Here is a 17,820-nt window from a genome sequence, read left to right on the forward strand (position 1 = left end):
TGTGTGAAGAATACCTGTGTATTCTTTGTGGAGTTTCAAGTCCAAGACTACCTGGACTTGAAACTCCACAAAGGTAAGGATTATGTCCATTTTTTCATTGCTGTATTTTTCATGATTTTCATATTTCAGTGCTAAAAAGAATATCCTATGATTGTCTATGCAAGTCTAGACAGTAGGGAAGTAGGAGCAGGGACGATGAGCATTTGTAGTGCTTTCTTATTGAATATTTCTTCTGAGGAGAAGTCAAAGCATGTGCACTCCACTCACATGCATACACATAGCCCTTCAACACCATAAAATTGTTGATAAAAGCAATATTAAGAAAAAAATATGTCATGGATGAGATCATCTTCCTGTAAAAATGACCCACCATGTAGATTAGTCAACCAGTATGTAATTAAAAAACAGCTCAGTCAAGATGCTGAAGGTGAAATGTATACAAATAATAATGTATAATTTGATGATCATATATAAGATAATATAATCATGTATAGTGCATGCGAGATCACAACAAAAGTTTTTTTTCCTCCCTTTCATAATGCCTTTCCTAGTTATATTCCTGGTGTTACTATTCACTCCCTGCCTCATTAATCTTGTCTCTACATCCCTTCAATGACAGATACAAAAATTTCTAACCAAACTATTAATCAGTTCCTGTTACAGGATTACCAATCACTGTCTACATCTACCAAATGGAACCCTATGGTGAAAGTCAGCTATACCCTGATATTGATGATGCCCCAAGAAGCAGCCTAAGAGATAATGCACCCCTACTTCCTTTTCACCTTCAGCTCCCCTCCCTTTTTCTCTTTATGATAAGAAGGGAGGTATGTTGGTTGGTATGAGGAACTGCTTTTGCCTCCACCAGTGACATCACCTGATCACCTGAGCATCTATTGCCATGGCAGTGGCCATACATTACCAGCATACCTTTGGTTCAGCTCCCACCTTCACCTGGGAGCAGTTATGTCACAGTTCAGATAAAAGGCAGACCCATTCTGTCCCCTTCCTCTTTTTTCTCTCTCTCTCTCTCTCTCTCTCTCTCTCTCTCTCTCTCTCTTTCTCTCTCTTCCCCCATCTTGTCTCTGTTGTCCCCAATAAACCTCTTTTACATGGGACCATTAAACAAAAGTTTTAATTATCCCCTTTAAAGAAAGATTGCAATAGTAAAGGAGGATAATGGTATGTGTTAGCCTAGAACAAAGGGAGAGGTAACAGTATGTGTTAGATCCAGGACAGAAGGAGGGAGGGCATGTTTGTTCCTAGCTGTGTGTGCTGGACAGATTTACTAAAGATTAGATAGGGACATTCAATTGTTTGACCATTTATTTCTAAATTTCTATAAGGTAAATGGAGTTTAGCACTGTTATTTAATTGACCAACCATAAAGCCATTCAGCTTCTCCTTCTCCAAGTCTATTCTATCAAAGAAAACTTGGAGTAATACAATATTTTTCTCTGTGGCTATGTTAAATAAAATATATCCTACAATAATTTTCTATTTTATGGTGAATGAATTACACACATACAGAACACTATGTGTTATATTTCATACAATGTCTTAGGTTATTCCCATATGCCATCCTTTCACAGTGAGCAACTGTTATTGTGGTCTAGAGTTTATAAACTCATGAAGGAGGTTTAAGTAATTTCTGTTTAATTTTTAAAAAATCAAATATTTAATATTTAATATCTTTATAGCATATGTTTATTACTTTTTGGATGGGAAAGAGTCTTGTCTGGGTATTCCCAGGACCCATTTTGAAGCTCAGGCTGTTCTCAAATAAGAGACAACCCTATTCTCTCAGCCCAATGAGAGCTGGGATAATAGTTATGCACTCCCGCACTTGGTGCTTACTCATTTCTTAACCATTTAGAAAGTTTGGTTTTAGAGTATACAGAATATGAAGGTGTCAATTCTCCCAAATTAAATAGTTGGAGGCAATATTTAAGACTTGCATGTTGGAACAGACTCTAACTTTCTCAAGATTCCCTCTGACCTACATGAATCATGGCACTCTTACCCCTCCTCCAACTTAATAGATAAACAAACAAATAAATAAACAAATAGACATATCTTTAATAAAAAACATCTGTAATGGTGCTATTTCCAGCCACCCTAGTTGGCCATATTTCCAACATCCTCCTCAAGGATCTCACCCAGAGCGTCTCTCTGACCTCCCATTCCACTCAGGTTATTTCTAACATCTTGTCCCAACCCCACCAGGCATCCTCCTGTCTGCTCCAACCTGCTCTATTTATATCAAACATAGAACAAAGAAGTTCACATGGCCAGATCTCACTGCAAAAAATGCCAACAATATGAAAGACCAAGCCAATAAGTTCTCTTTAGAACTTATTGTAGAAATAAGTTTGTAGAACTGTTTGCCAATGAGAATTACCTAGATGAAACCAAGAACACAGAATTTAAAAGAACATTCATGAACACACACACACACACACACACACACACACACACACACACACACACCAAGCAAACAAACTAACAAATAAAAAACAGCTTAAAAGTGCTTATAACGAGAGTAGATGCCTGAATGCTCAAGAAAATTCTAACATCAGGATGATGGAGATAACAAAGACAGTCCTAGAGTTTAGAACAAAACAAGGAATTGAGACTTCAATCATGAAAGAGAAACAATGAAGAGGTCTCAAGCTGAAATGAAGATGAAACTGAGAAACCTAGAAACTCAACTAGAAAACTCAACTGGGGAGTGGATAATAAACCCTTGATATATATGTACATAGGTATAATAAAAATGAAACCATAAACTTTGCAGATAAATGATGGAAGGAGGAAAAATAGGTTGAGTGGGGTGACTCAGACCCCAGAAAGACAAATGTTGCCTGCTCTATGTCATTGGAGGCTACTAGTTCCAAATCTTTGGATGTGAATACATATCCCCAAGTTACTGCAGAAACTATGAAAGTAAAACAAACCACTGCCAGAGTAGGGAGATTGAGAGAAATAAAAAGTGAAATAATAGGACAGAAGTGGACTAATCAGAGAAATAAGAAAAGGGGGGCTCTTTTGGGAGGATGAAGGAGGTAAATGCAGAAGAATGAAGGAGAATGGTAAAGAAAAATGGCAGGTACACGTGATCTGTTGGAGAAAATGGGAAAAGGCAATTCTTCTGTAGGGATTCTCTTAGGGAGAAATCTCTTTTAGGGAGAAGGGAGTTGAGTACAGAAGGAGAGAGGAGAATAAAATAACAGTAATTATGTCTGGAAAAAAATTATTAACTAGCTAAAAGAAGTCCTGTAATACATGTGATTCTATAAGTGTACATATGTAGTTTAAATGAACTTTTCTCATCTGGGCTGACAATTCTCCCTCGAAGAGACAAAGACCATCTAACAAACCTCCCATAACCCTTTTGAGTTATTGATCATGAAGGCCCAAGAGACTCTAAAACATACAGCCTTTTGTTATTGTTCTTGGTTGCCCCTGGAGATGATGGAAGGTAAGTACTTATTGCTGAAGACACTATCATGTCAGAAATAGGGTCCAAAGGCTATGTATAGAGCTGGAACTGAGCTGAATGCCTCCTACCTGAATGTTAGCTTTCATGGTATCAGACGGCACTATGAATGCTTCCAAAGGAGGGAAGCAATCAACAGTCCTACCCATATATAACACCCACAAAACACATCAACAACTAGCATAGTACACTCACCCTAAGGATGCAGGCATGGCATGAATAGCATGGTGGCTAAGTCTCTAATTAGACTTAAAACTCCCTTGTTAGGGAAAGCATGCCTCATAACTGGAAACTTAGCCAACTATTTGATGCTAATGAAGTCATGGATCTTGGAGGAAAACCTACAACCACTTGTTTACTGATCTAGCATAATTCCCTAGCAATAATCTAATTATTGCCCTTGTACGCACACAAAAGTGTTATCCTTACCCCTTATCAAGGAAACTTTTCTTTGCAGCAGATGGAGACCACTATAGAAAACCAAAACCAATCAAATGCAGAGTTGTGAACATTACAAAGAAATGACATGGGTTGGAAACATTGTAAGTGCCAGAGGATCAGAGAATTTGCTGTGAAGTTTTGTCTCCTAGTAATACTAGAAACTACACCCATAGAGTCTCAATGAGTGCCTAAACACATACATAGACGTATACATACATATATATACATATACATCATATCATATGCATACACATCATATACATATGTATATACATCATAAACATGTATATGCATATATATACAAATACATGTATGCATGTAACAACAATTAAGAAAAAAGGTTATGAAATTTACAGAAAGTAAGTAGGGTGTATTGGAAGGTTTAGAGGGACTAAAGAGAAGGGAGAAATGAGGCACTGTATTATAATCTCAAAAATAAAATAAAATAGTGAATCTTAGAAATAAACAGTCTTTTCCCATGGATAATTATAGTGGACTCTGAGCTAAAACCATTAGGGCAAAGGATCGAAAAGGTCCACTCATTCAGACAGATCAGGCCATAAGGTATGTTCCATTCTGATTACACTCTGGTCATCTCTTAGGAACTACCAGATGGGGTTTGTGTGTGTGTGTGTTTATACAAAGTTCCTCGAAATACATCTAAAGTGATGAGAGGGAAAAGAAAATGTGGATAATTTGCTAAAACTGTGGGCCAATTGAGGTCTTTTAATCTTACTAGAAATATAGTTTAATATATTCGCAGTGGGAGGGAGCATTAACTTCATGTGATGTTTTACCTTACTTTGGAACTTTTACTTTTCTGAAAATATAAAGATCATTAGAGCCACTGATTAGAAACAAAACTGTCTCAAAATATCTATCAGCCTTATGACATAAATTTTAGTAGAAACCAACATTTTGGGAGACTGATGGTTTATGCTGAAGATACTTCATGGTTTTACAGCCATTACTTAGAACTACTTAGGAGTAATGTCTTAGGTAGGGATTTATTGCTGCGAACAGACACTATGACCAAGGCAACTCTTATTAAAAACAACATTTAATTGGGGCTGACTTACAGATTCAGAGGTTCAGTCCATTATCACTAAGGTGGGAGCATGGCAGCATTCAGGCAGGAATGGCGTTGGAGGAGCTGAGAGCTCTGTATCTTCATCTGAAGACCTATAGAAGAAGACTGGCTTCCAGGCAGCTAGGATGAGGGTTTTAATGCCCATGCCCACAGTGACACACTTCCTCCAACAAGACCACACCCCACAAAGTCACACCTCCAAATAGCCCATCTCCTTGGGCCAAGCATATTCAAACCACCACATTCCACTCCCTGGCTCCCATAAACTTGTTCAAACATGAGTCTGGGGGTGGGCATACTTAAACGTAGAAAAATGCAAAATACATTTAGTTCAACTTCAAAAGTCCCCATAGTCTATAGCAGTATCAACAATGTTCAAAGTCCAAAGTTAGAAGTCACTTCTGAGATCCGTCCAATCACTTAACTGTAATCCCAAAAGCAAGTCAGAAAACCAGCTGGGCAAACTCCAACCTGCATCTCCATGTCTGATGTCACAGCAGTCTTCAGATCTCCAACTCCTTTTTCATCTTTGTGGACTACAATAAACTTCTTTCTTCTGGGCTGATTCTACTCCCGTTAGCAGTGTTCCTAAGCAAGTACCCCATGTCTCTGGCATTTGCAACATCTTGGAGTCTACAAGGCAACTTCAGTGTTACAGCTTCTTGTTCCAATGTCTAGGATTCACACATGATCATCTGGGCTCTACAAAGGGCTCAGGTCATATCTCTACCCTCTGCAACATTAGGCTCTGGTTGACTCCTCCACTGTTGCTGCTGTTTTGGTGACCATCCCATGTACTAGTGTCTCCAATACACTGGGGTCTTCTATTACAACTAGGCTTCACCATTAGCCTCTCATAGGCTCTCTTTATTGTGCCAAGCCTCAACTTCTTTGCATGTTCCCTTCAGTCCTGGGCCATCAACTGCACCTGAGGCCGCACCTTCACCAATGGCCTTCCCTGTTCTCTCACAGTGTCAAGCCTCAGCTGCTCTTCATGACTCCTTCATGCCTTCAAAACCAGTACCACCTGGGTGATTCTTACACATTACCAAGTCCATCTGCAGTATGAGGTACAACCTTATTATCTCTAGAACACAGCTTCTTTGTGCTTTCAGAAAACACTTCCCAGATTTGCCCTCATTGATGCTGGTCTCTTCTTAATCACCGCTTATTTCTTAACTCCAGTTAACCTGCATCAATTTGTCCCAGAAGAAACTTCTGTTCTTGACTCTAAAGCCAGACCCACCTGGCTGAAGCTGCTGAGTTCTACTGCTTGCTGGGGCTGGAATATGGGCCCCCTTTATTACTGGAACCATATACTTTATAGTTTTCCTTTCTCAACTTGCTTCTTTTCATTAAAACATTCCTCATAAGACACCAGAGAACAAGATCTTTGCTGGGCTTTCTTGAGACTTCCTTTGTTAATGCAATTAATATAAATCTCTTTACCTAAGCTTTAGGTAGACTCTTCAGACAAGGGAAAAAAGTAACCACATTCTTCACCAAAATCTTACAAGAACAGTCTCTAGACTATATACTGAAATTCTCTACTGAAACCTCCTGAGTCAGATCTGCACAGTTCAAATTATTCTTAGGAACAAAATTTTCCATGTTCCTACTAGGATGGCCCATCAAGCCACACTTGAAGTATTCCACTGATTCCCAAATCCAAAGTTCCCAAATCCACATTCCTCCCAACAAAAGCATGGTCAGGCTTATCATAGTAGTACCTCAGTCCCTGGTACTACTATCAACTTCTGTCCTAGTTAGGATTTTTACTGCTGTTAAGAGATACCATGGCCAATACAACTTTTATAAGGACAAGATTTACTCGGGGCTGCCTTACAGGTTCAAAGGTTCAATCCAGTATCATCAAGGAAGGAACATGGCAAATGGTGCCTCCGAATAGTACCACTTCCTTGACTAAGCTCCACAAGCAATAAAATTTATACAGAAGTATCATTTGGAGACTGAATATAAACATATCATTTTATTCAAATGGATAATAGGTTAGACAAGTCTATGTCAAGCTGCCCCATACTTTGTTACACGACACTTTGAAATTTACATTTTATTTATATGGTTCTAAGTTCCATAGGAAAGACCCTACTGTTTCGCATGAATAGTTAGTTCCTTTCATATGTAAAATCTTATAGACCTACATAAGCCTGTAAATTAACTTATCTTAAATCATACCTCAAGAAACTGAAAGTAGCTAGAAATTAACTCACTGTTCTATTAGAGTTCTTACTTACAAAGCAGTGTCCATTTATTTATTTATTGCTGTTGTTTTATCTTTTTAAATTCATTTTTAGCAGAGCTTGTTATATAAATCAAAACATTCCAAAATTACTTATTAATTTAATTAAATTGCACAAGGCAACACATAGAAGATAAGGAATCCTAAGAGCAGGCAAGAGTCAGAGATACCCCTGTTTCCACTATTAGGAGTCAATATGCTGCATTTCAACACAACTTTTCTGAGTGTCGCTCGCCCTGAATAATGTATGAGCTGTGTCATTGCTCTGCAGGGAATTCTCTCCACGGAATGCCAGCCTCCTTGTATTGCATCTTCCATTTTCAATTCTTCAGCCCTTCGCTGACTATATTGGATCTGTGATGGTAAGCAGGCAAGGTGGCGAGAAGTGTAAGAATTGAAAATCCTTGACAGTTGAGAAAATCATTTAATATACTTGAACCCTTCTGGTACTGTTGTTGGGAAAATATGATTTTTCTCAGAGAATATTCTGTTAGAGTTTCTGAAAGAGGGATTTCTTTACTAGCAGGGGGATAGTGGGTGTCCATGTGCTTAGTTTACTTGAATATTGGAGGGATCTGCAGGGGTGTGGGAAGAGGGGACAGAAGAGAGAAAAACAATTGGAAAGTAATTTCAATTTATTTTTTTTATTTAATTCGTTATTTTATTTATTTACATTTTAAATGTTATTCCCTCTTCCTGGTTTACCCTCCACAAACCCCACAGCCCAGCCCCTCTCCCCTTTGCCTCTATGAGGTGCTCCCCACCCACCTACCCACCCACTCCTGCCTCACAGCCCTAGCATCCCCCTACTCTGGGGGAGCAAACTTCCATGGAACCAAGGGCCTCCCCTACCATCTATGCCAGATAAGGCAATCCTCTTTTACTTATGTAGCTGGGACCCATCCATGTATCCTCTTTGGTTGGTGGTTTAGCCCCTAGGAGCTCTAGGAGTCCATTTAGTTGATATTGTTGTTCTTCCTATGGGCTTGCAATCCCCTTCAGTTCCTTCAGTCCTTCCCCTAACTTTTCCATTGGAGTCCCCAGGCTCAGTCTGATGGTTGGCTGTGATGATCTGTGTCTGTATTAGTCAGATGCTGGTGGAGCCTCTCAGAGAACAGCCATATACAGCTCCTGTTTATAAGCACATCTTGGCATCAGCAACAGTGACTGATTGGTGTCTGCAGATGGAATGGATCCCAAGGTGGGGCAGTCTCTGGGTGGCCTTCCTTGCAATCTCTGCTCCATTTCTTGTCTCTGCATTTCCTTTAGGCAGGAACAATTCTGGGTTAAAATTTTTGAGATGGATGGGTAGCCCCATCTCTCAATCTGGGGGTCATGACATCCCTTTTGGGTTCTGGGAACCTTTTGCTTCCCTGGTGTTTGGGAGTTTCTAATGGTTCCCCTGTTCCCCAATTCCCACTGTTACATATTTCTATTCATTTTCCTGATCCTCTGGACTTCTCTCCTATTGTTGTGGTTTACCCTGAAGTAATTCCACTGCCCCAAGGACAGCTGCCTAGTCGCATACTCAGGAATCAGGTGACTTCACCAGAAACTTCTTCCCATTGAATGTGTAAAATATAGGTGAGGGGCAGGTACAGGATAGAAGGAGGCCTGTCATTGGAGGAGAAGGAAGGGTGGGTGGGAGAGAAGTTGGAGGAAGAGGAGGAGACTGGAACGGAAAGGAGGAGAGGAGAGTGAGAGGAGAAGCCGTGGCAGGATGATGGAGGCTGACGTTAAGATTCCTCTCTGTGTATTTACAGGTTGTTATCAATGTTCCTAAGGGATGGATGGTACTGGACTTTGTATGTTTCAGTGGGTAATTATATCTTATCAATTGGATCTAAGATTATTGTGTTGTGTGTTCTTTTATGTGAGGATTTGAGGGTAGGAAAGTGTGTGGCGGCTGGAGACACTGGGCCACTGCGGCTAAGTTGGGATGTGTTTCTGCCAAGATATCTAGCGGATATCTTGGGGCACCGCGGTGCAGGACCCAGGGGGTAAAAGGCCACAATACTATTTTTATTTTTATATTTTTACAACATCTCCCATACCTGACACTGCCTCCTTTTTCCCCTCCCCCTCCTTTCTCCTTCCCAGTCCCTCCCTCCCTCTGTCAATCTCCTGTGATTATTTTGTTCCCTCTTCTATGTAGGACTGAAGTATCCACAATTTGTTCTTCCTTCTTGTTAAGCTTCATATGGTCTGTGAGTTGTATCGTGTGTATTCTGAACTGTTGGGTTAATATCCACTTATCAATGAGTATATGACATGTGTGTCCTTTTGTTTCTGGTTACCTCACTCAGGATGATATTTTTCAGTTCCAACCATCTGCCTGAAAAATTCAGGAGGTCATCATTTTCAATAGTTGAATAGTACTCCACCCTGTAAATGTACCACATTTTCTCTATCCATTCCTCTGTTGAAGGACATCTGGGTTGTTTCCAGCTTCTGGCTATTATAAACAAGACTGCTATGAACATGGAGGAGCATGTGTTATTGTTATATGTTGGAGCATCTTTTGGGTATATGTCCAGTAGTGGTACAGCTGGGTCTTCAGGTAGAACTATTCCAATTTTCTGAGGAACTGTCAGATTGTTTTCCAAAGTTGTTGTACCAGCTTGCAATCTCACCAGCAAAAGAAGAGTATTTTTCTTTCTTGGCATTCTTGACAGCATGTGCTGTCACCTGCATTTTTAATTTCAGCCATTCTGATTGTTGTGAGGTGAAATCTCAGTCATTTTGATTTGCATTTTTCTGATGACTAAGGATGTTGAGCATTTCTTTAGATACTTCTTGACCATTCTAGTTTCCTCAGTTGAGAATTCTTTGTTTAGCTCTGTACCTCATTTTTAATAGGGTTATTTGATTCTCTGGAGTATAACTTCTTGAGTTCTTTGTATATATTGGATATTAGCCCTCTATCAGATGTAGAATTGGTAAAGATCTTTTCCCAATCTGTTGGTTGCCCTTTTTTCCTATTGACAGTGTCCTTTGCCTTACAGAAGCTTTGCAATTTTATGAAGTCCCATTTGTCCATTGTTGATTTTAGAGCCTGAGCCATTGGTGTGATGTTCAGGAAATTTTCCCTTCAGGCTCTTCCCCACATTCTCTCCTGTTAGATTCAGTATATCTGGTTTTATGTGGAGGTTCTTGATCCACTTGAACTTGTGCTTTGTACAAGGGCGATAAAATGGATGTATTTGCATTCTTCTACATGCAGACCTTAAGTTGAACCAGCACCATTTGTTAAAAATACTTTCCTGTTTTTCACTGGATGTTTTTGGCTTCTTTATCAAAGATTTAGTTCTGGGTCTTCAATTCTATTTCATTGATCTACTTTGTCTTTGTAAACTGTCTAAGTTAACAAATGATTCTTATCACTACTGCTCTGCAGTATAGCTTGAGGTCAGGGATAATGATTCCCCCAGAAATTCTTTATTGTTGAGAATAGTTCTTGCCTTCCTGGTTTTTTGGTTATTTCATATGAAGTCGAGAATTGTTATTTCTATCTCTGTGAAGAATTGAGTTGGAATTTTGATGGGATTGCATTGAATCTGTAGATTGCTTTTGGTAAAATGGTGATTTTTACTATGTTAATCCTGCTGATCCATGAGCATGGGAGATTTTTCCATTTTTCTGAGGTCTTCATTGATTTCTTTGTTCAGAGATTTAGAAGACAATATTATGCCATGTAGCAAAACTCGAAAAAAATTCACATAAATTTTTATGAATTTGAGGTATAAAATCGAAGACTCTGGTATTAGAGTCTTTTGTGTTTTTGGTCTTGTGAAGAGAATATTAACCCCCAAAGGGAGGAAAGATTTCTTTTAGATTTTTTAGATCATTGTTTCAGAGACCTCAATAAAAACATCTTTTAGATCCATTCCTTTCGGATTTAAACTAAACAAAACTAACAAACCAAAACCAAACCAAAACCAAAACAGAAAACCAAAACCAAAAAACCATCAAGGTGTCAGAGAAGACCAAGCCCCTCATCTAGGAGTCAAAACAACAGGAGTTAGGCAAGGTGTAACCCTTACAAACATGCTCCAATGACCTGTTTCTTACAACTGGGTCCCACTCCCAACAAAGTTTCTACTACATTCCAGTGCCATCGAAGTATGAATTCATCAATGGATTAGCTCACTGATGAAGGCAGAGCCTTCATGGTCCAATTACTTTCCAAATTCTCCAAAGCCCCACCTCTGAATAATGTACTGAGTGAAGCTGAATTGAAATATAATGAAGCAATTTCTTTGGCAGAGGGCTGTGAGCAAGCTTAAAATGTCAGACCAGGAGAATGCAGATAATAGAGCAACTGTAATTGTTGAAGAGATGAGCTTCATCAAAGAGGAGTCTGGTGTTCTGCATCAGGACAAAGGGAAATGCACCTTAAGGGCAAGACTCCACCCACAAAAGGCTCCAACTTGTAAAGATTCAATTTGATGTAAAAGGAGAAAGCTTGAACTGTGATTATCCCTTAGGAGGTTCAATGCACAGGCCTGGGAGAGTACTTCAGATGCAGTTATTATCCAAGGGGGCTAGGCTTGATTCCTAGCTGGGAGAGTAATTTGGTGGCATCCTCCACATGGTGCTGGTTTTTGTAGGCATGAAAGAGAAAAGATTGAGGGGGTATCACAGAGTCTTTTTCCACAATTTCAGAGAAGCTGTGATCAGGTCATGTGTGTAGGGTAGGAGTCCCAGAAGGCCTGGGAGGCTACTGTTTGAAGCTGTGAAGGTAAAGTGTAAGTTACAGTGAAGGCTCCAGGATAGTGGAAATATTAGAGCTAAAGTCTGACAAGGAAGACTGTTGACATGGAGAAGAGCATGCCCTGGATTGCTAATCTTGGTTGTCAACCTGACTATCAACTAAAAAGACTGGGTAAGTCTATGAGGGATTGCTCTTAATTGGATCATGTGAAGTGGGAAAACTTAGCCTAAATCTGGGTCATTTGAGGTTAGAAGATCAGGACACACCTTCTGGTGGTGTCCTATATAAAAGGACATGAAGGAAGTTTTTGCTTTTTGGCCTACTCGCTCTCACTCTTACTGGCAAGTTTTTCTATCCTGCTGGTGTGGCATTCTTTCACTGGTGTTAGAACCTACTTCTTTGGGATGCCAATGCATACGGAAGACCAGCTGAGACAGACTAATCAACTATCCAGACTGTGGCCTATAAGCCAGTCTAATAAATTCCCTTTTAATATAGATTCATTCTACCAGTTCTGTTCCTCTAGGGAGCATTGACTAATACATTGTCAAAGAAGGAGGCCATGTGCTTTAAGTGGGTGTGGAGTGGAATGGGACTATCCAAATCTTTTAAAGCTGGGCCAATTTCCTCATTATCTCCAGATCCTAAACACGTTGCTGCAAGGTTTCATAATTTCCAGTTCATTTTGGTCCTGCTTCGCTCTGATTATTCTTGGTAAAGCCCTGATTCTCTCCTTTCAGAATGAAAGTGTTCGCTCTGTGCTCCTATTTGTTGGACATATGTAGCTTGTTATTATTGTATAGGAGCTCAGAGAAGAGACTTTGGCTTTTACAGTGTTGGGACTGTTAATGACGCTACAAACTTTTTTTTTGACTCTACAAACGTTTGATGTTGAACCAAACATGTGTTAAGATGGCAAAAGGGTGGAAGCTTATGGCTTGGAAGTGATGTGCTTGCTTGGGAGTCAGATTGACAAGGGATGGAACTGTGAGCTTAGTGTTGTCAGTTTGAGAGAATTTAGAATAGGTTTGGATCCTGGACTGTGGACATGCAGAAAGGGGCATGGGTAGCAGCATCCTTTATTGCTCTCTGCTTCTTGGCTGTGGATGTGATGTGACCAGCTACTTCAAGCTCTTGCTGCTTTGACTTCTCCACCAAGATGGACTGTCTTCTTGAACTCTGAGCAGAATATACCCTTTCACCCTTAAGTTGCTTTTGCTAGACTATTTACAACAAAGGGAAAAGAAATTAGGAAACTAGGACTTCAACACCTGACTTTTACAATGAGGAAGTACGACACAGACAACCAGAATGTATTTTTCTTTTTTGAGTGACAAGAGATGTGCTTATCTGGGAAAAGATCAAAGTACAAAAGTTGTAGTGTCATTTTTACTGCATGTGCATGGCTTATAAATTTGAAACCATGAGCCATACCATTTGAAACATCCTAGACTGAGGACCATCTGTATATAGCACACAGTTCATTTCTCAAAGATTCAGGGATGCACATAGTTTTATTTAATAACTGAAGTTTTATCTTCATGCCTCCCAAAACCTATTCTATTTGTATAAAATATAGAAAAAAAGAGAAAAAGTTGTTTACTTACTACATGTCAAGGACTTTATATCTTAAATGATTACAGTTACACCATGAAGTTGGGATTAATTTGCCCATTTTATAGATAAAACTGAAGCAGAGAAAGGTCGAGAAATTCGCTCAAATCATATATGTAGAGTATGGACTGAAGTAGTTTGGAACCAGGACCTCTGCTTTTTATCAGAATTCTGACAGGAAGTGAGAAGTAGAGGCACCTAGGCCTCTTCAGTGGTTTTCAGGCAGGGAGAGCATCTATAACCTGAAAAGAATATCTCTTGGCACCCCCCAGAAATTATAGGCTCCATTATGTTTCAGGAATTTAACATTTTGTACTGTTTGGAATAACCCAGGCCAGGTGGACAAGGAAAGCTTATTAAGTGAGGAAAATTACAGACTAGACCACCACGTTAAAGCGAGTAATTAGCCACACAGCATAGGAGAGTCCTGAAGCTGGGACTTTGTCCTCTAGACGCTAAGTCACTCTGAGAGATCTCCCTGAAAGTTCGCAGGAAAAAGGAGAGAATCTCTGGGAGAAATGGCTAACACTGACCTTGTGCTCTAAACAGGACAAGGCTTTAAGAGTCATTTCTGCCATTAAGCTCCCTGTGACCCACAAGCAATAAATGACAGTCTTCTTAAAACGGGGAAGGCTTATCAAATTCTTGAGCATCAAGCAGGAAAGAACTCAAGCAATTTCTTTACACTTGTAATGTCAAGAGGAGTCACACTTGGAGACCTCTGTTATAAAAGAGGAATTGTTTATGGCTATTGAAAAATCCTTGTGGAACTGTCCATCAAACTTTATGAAATGCGTGAGCTACTTAGTTGTCAGCTCTCTGGATCTAGTTTTCTTTCTAAGGCATTCAGAATCAAACCCTTTCCTTACCGGATGCTTTCCTGCTGATAATCAGAAGGCCATTTTTATCTCTCCTTACTCTTCCTACCTCATTTTAGAGGACTCTTTCCATTTCTCTTCCCTAAAAAGGAAACAAAAGACCCCTGTTCTGAGACTGTAGTTTAGCATTTCTCGAAATAGGGGGTCCGTGTGTGTCAGAATATCACAACTGCAGCTTATGAAGTAAGAGCCCTGGGAAGGCTCGATGCCCCAGTGTAGGGGAATGCTAGGCTGGGTGGGCACCCTCATAGAAGAAGGGGAAGGAGGGGGTAGAGGTTTGTGGAGGGGAAACGGAACGAGGATAACATTTTAAATGTAAATAAATACAATATCCAATTTTTAAAAAAAAATAAGAAAAAAGAAGACTACACATTGGCCAGCGTGGGGGTGCACTTGTGGGGGTGCAGCACTGGTGAGGAAAGGAAGGTGGACTCCTGTGAGTTAAAGGCCAGGCCTTGTCTACATAGTGACTTCCAGACCAGTCAGGGCTACACAGTAAGCCCCTAGTTGCTATAGTTAAGTTTCAAGCATAAACAAAAAACAACCAAAACCTCCAATACTTTGCAGGCCTCGTTTTGACTGTTTTAAACCAGACCCTGGCTGGAAACAAAGGAATCTGCATCCTAATAATGTGCCAAGGAAGTTCTGATCCAGACAGAAGAGCAAAAATCGTGTTCTCTGGTTTTCAAGCTTTTACTACACAGGCCTGTGGTTCCATCAGAGTTTCTGATGCAGCAGGACTTCCTGGAGTCTGAAAGTAGGCTTTCCTGTCCAGTTTCTATTCCTAGTTCTGAAAGTTATCTCTGAGAACTCCTGAACATTGAGAGGTGCTAATTTAATGTTTAATCTTGAAATAACAGAACTTAAGATGCAAATTATGTTAATTATTGGGCTTGTAAAGACAAAAGTACAACAAAAACATCCCTGAACCTTCTCTCCAGGCCCTCCTGCAGAGGGTGACCACCTCCATTAGGCCCGCAGTTTTCAGTGGCAAACTGAGAGTCAATTCTCTCTCTGCCCCGAACCACAGATCTGCCTTTTCTTCAAGGACACTGTTTTCTCTCCTTAGGCACTCAGCGCTTAGCACCTGGGGAAGAGGCTCATCTTTCCTAGCTCACTCTTAAGTCCTCAGCCATAATAAGGCCTTTTAAGTTCTGTTTGCAGGAGACTACATAAGTATGGTTAGGTTGGCACTCTGTTGGTGTTCACCAGATCTTGGTGAATAAGTGTGAACTATGGTGGGTAAAAGATGCATACAATTTCTTTACATTCTTGTCCAAGACTTGAAGGCCTCTCTTCACGGTAATAATGCTATGGGTTTTTCTGTCACTTTGCTCAAGAGGTAGGCAGTATTGGGGACAAAACATTTTATACAGGAGTTACCAGAATGTAGGGGAAACCCACTACTGAGTCAGTGACCGTTGCTGATTATACAGGGAAAATTTTCTGCTGTTTGTACAGTGTTTCTGGGAGTAGCAGTTCCACTTAGGCCTAACCCTGGAGACTCACAGAAACAGCAACACAGACTCTTGGGCCCCGCTGTGAGCCTCTGAGTGAGACTCTGAAGGTACTCTGTATGTTCTAAGGAGCACTAATGTACTGAGAGGAAGTTCCTTTTGACTAAAACACAGAACTTAGAAGTGGCAGTGATTCAGTACTGGACTTTTTTCTTTGTGTTATTTATTTTTTTTAACAAGATAGTCTCTTAATAACTGGGAATGTAGCTGGGAGGAGAAGGGCTGTAGCCACCTCAAAGGCTCTCATTAAAGGAGTTGTCATGTCATGCTATACACTATTAGAGAAATATAATTAATCTCAGTATCGCCATAAAGCCAGATACCACTGATGTGGTAAGTATTTAGTAAGACATAATTAGGTACATGAAGCATAGATTTGACATCAATACAATATGAGTAGATGCTTTAGAAGTTGCTATTCATCCATTTCCTATAGACTTTGCCAGCCAATGCATTTCTAGCTGTTTGGCTACAGAGCTTTGGAAGTAGCCTGCATGAGTTACATAAAGAAAGTTTAGAATACTGAGTACTTCAATCCGTCTCAATTTACAGTAGTAAGAAGAGTCAGCAACCTTCGATAATGAATATTAGGTATGCTGTGTAGCACCAAATAATGGCATCTTCCCCGTGAGTTTCATTCACAGCATAACTCATTTGTAAATGAATACAGCATCAAAGGTGTAATTAATAGTTTAAATAAATTGTCAAAACTAAGGGAAAGTGTTTATATGCTTTGTATTAAAATGTTTGCCCATAATTTAGGGTTTGGCACATGTCATTACTATACAAATACAAAAGCATTCATTTAAGCTTATTTGAGATTACTGTACTTGGAGTATTGATCCTCCTTGCTCTCCCGTGAGTGGATTAGGAAATATTTAATGTGTGAGCTTACATGGGATATGAACTTTCTTGGTTAATAATATCTCTTTCCTCTTATGACAGTTGGGATTCTTTCATAAGATACTCATCAGAAAGGTCAGAGGGGCTGCTTGGGAACCATTCTGTTAGGAGAGGAGCTGATCTGTCGTGCTATTGAAGGGGTTTGGAAACTTTGTCTGTTTTGTACATTATCGTGGTCTTTTTCATTTCTCCTGGAGGTTTTATGTGACTCAGTTCGGCAAAAGAAGAGCGGTGTCATTAAAAAGCTATTTAAAACATGGATGATGTTCCTGGCTGCAAACGTACTGCTCTCTGCGGCTTTGAAATGCTTAGAACAAATGAATACAGCAGTTAATTATCCGAATGTCTTCTTTGCACTTCATACAACGTTTCCAGGTTTGGAGGAATGGATTCTGGAGTGTTGAAGACGTTACTTTCAAGTAGGGCACTTACCAACTGGATCTTTTTTCCTTAAACTTCTAGCACATAATAATCAACTTATTATTCATGATGATTTTAATTTCCTGATTTTATCTCTGGGACTACAGAATTGAAAGCAGCCAATTAATCCCATCGCTTCAGAATTCAATGACATCATGATGATCATTAGAAGCAGAAATAAAGCCGCCCCATCTTCTGTGGCTGGAACATTAAAAGTTTTAAAGCAATAAGCACTTTTAGCTGTTACTTGGAGTAGCAGCGATACCTTCTTTTTAAAAATTGGATATTTTTTAATTTACATTTCAAATATTATTCCCTTTCCTGGTTTCCTGGACATAAGCCCCTTATCTCATCGCCCTCCCCTTCTTCTATAAGGGTGTTCCCTTCCCCATCCACCCCCCCTTCCAACCTCCCTACCCTGACATTTCCCTACACTGGGGGGTCCAGTCTTGGCAGGACCAAGGGCTTCTCTTCCCATTGGTGC

This window comes from Rattus rattus, chromosome 7 (assembly GCF_011064425.1).
Source record: "Rattus rattus isolate New Zealand chromosome 7, Rrattus_CSIRO_v1, whole genome shotgun sequence".
Classification (NCBI taxonomy): domain Eukaryota; kingdom Metazoa; phylum Chordata; class Mammalia; order Rodentia; family Muridae; genus Rattus; species Rattus rattus.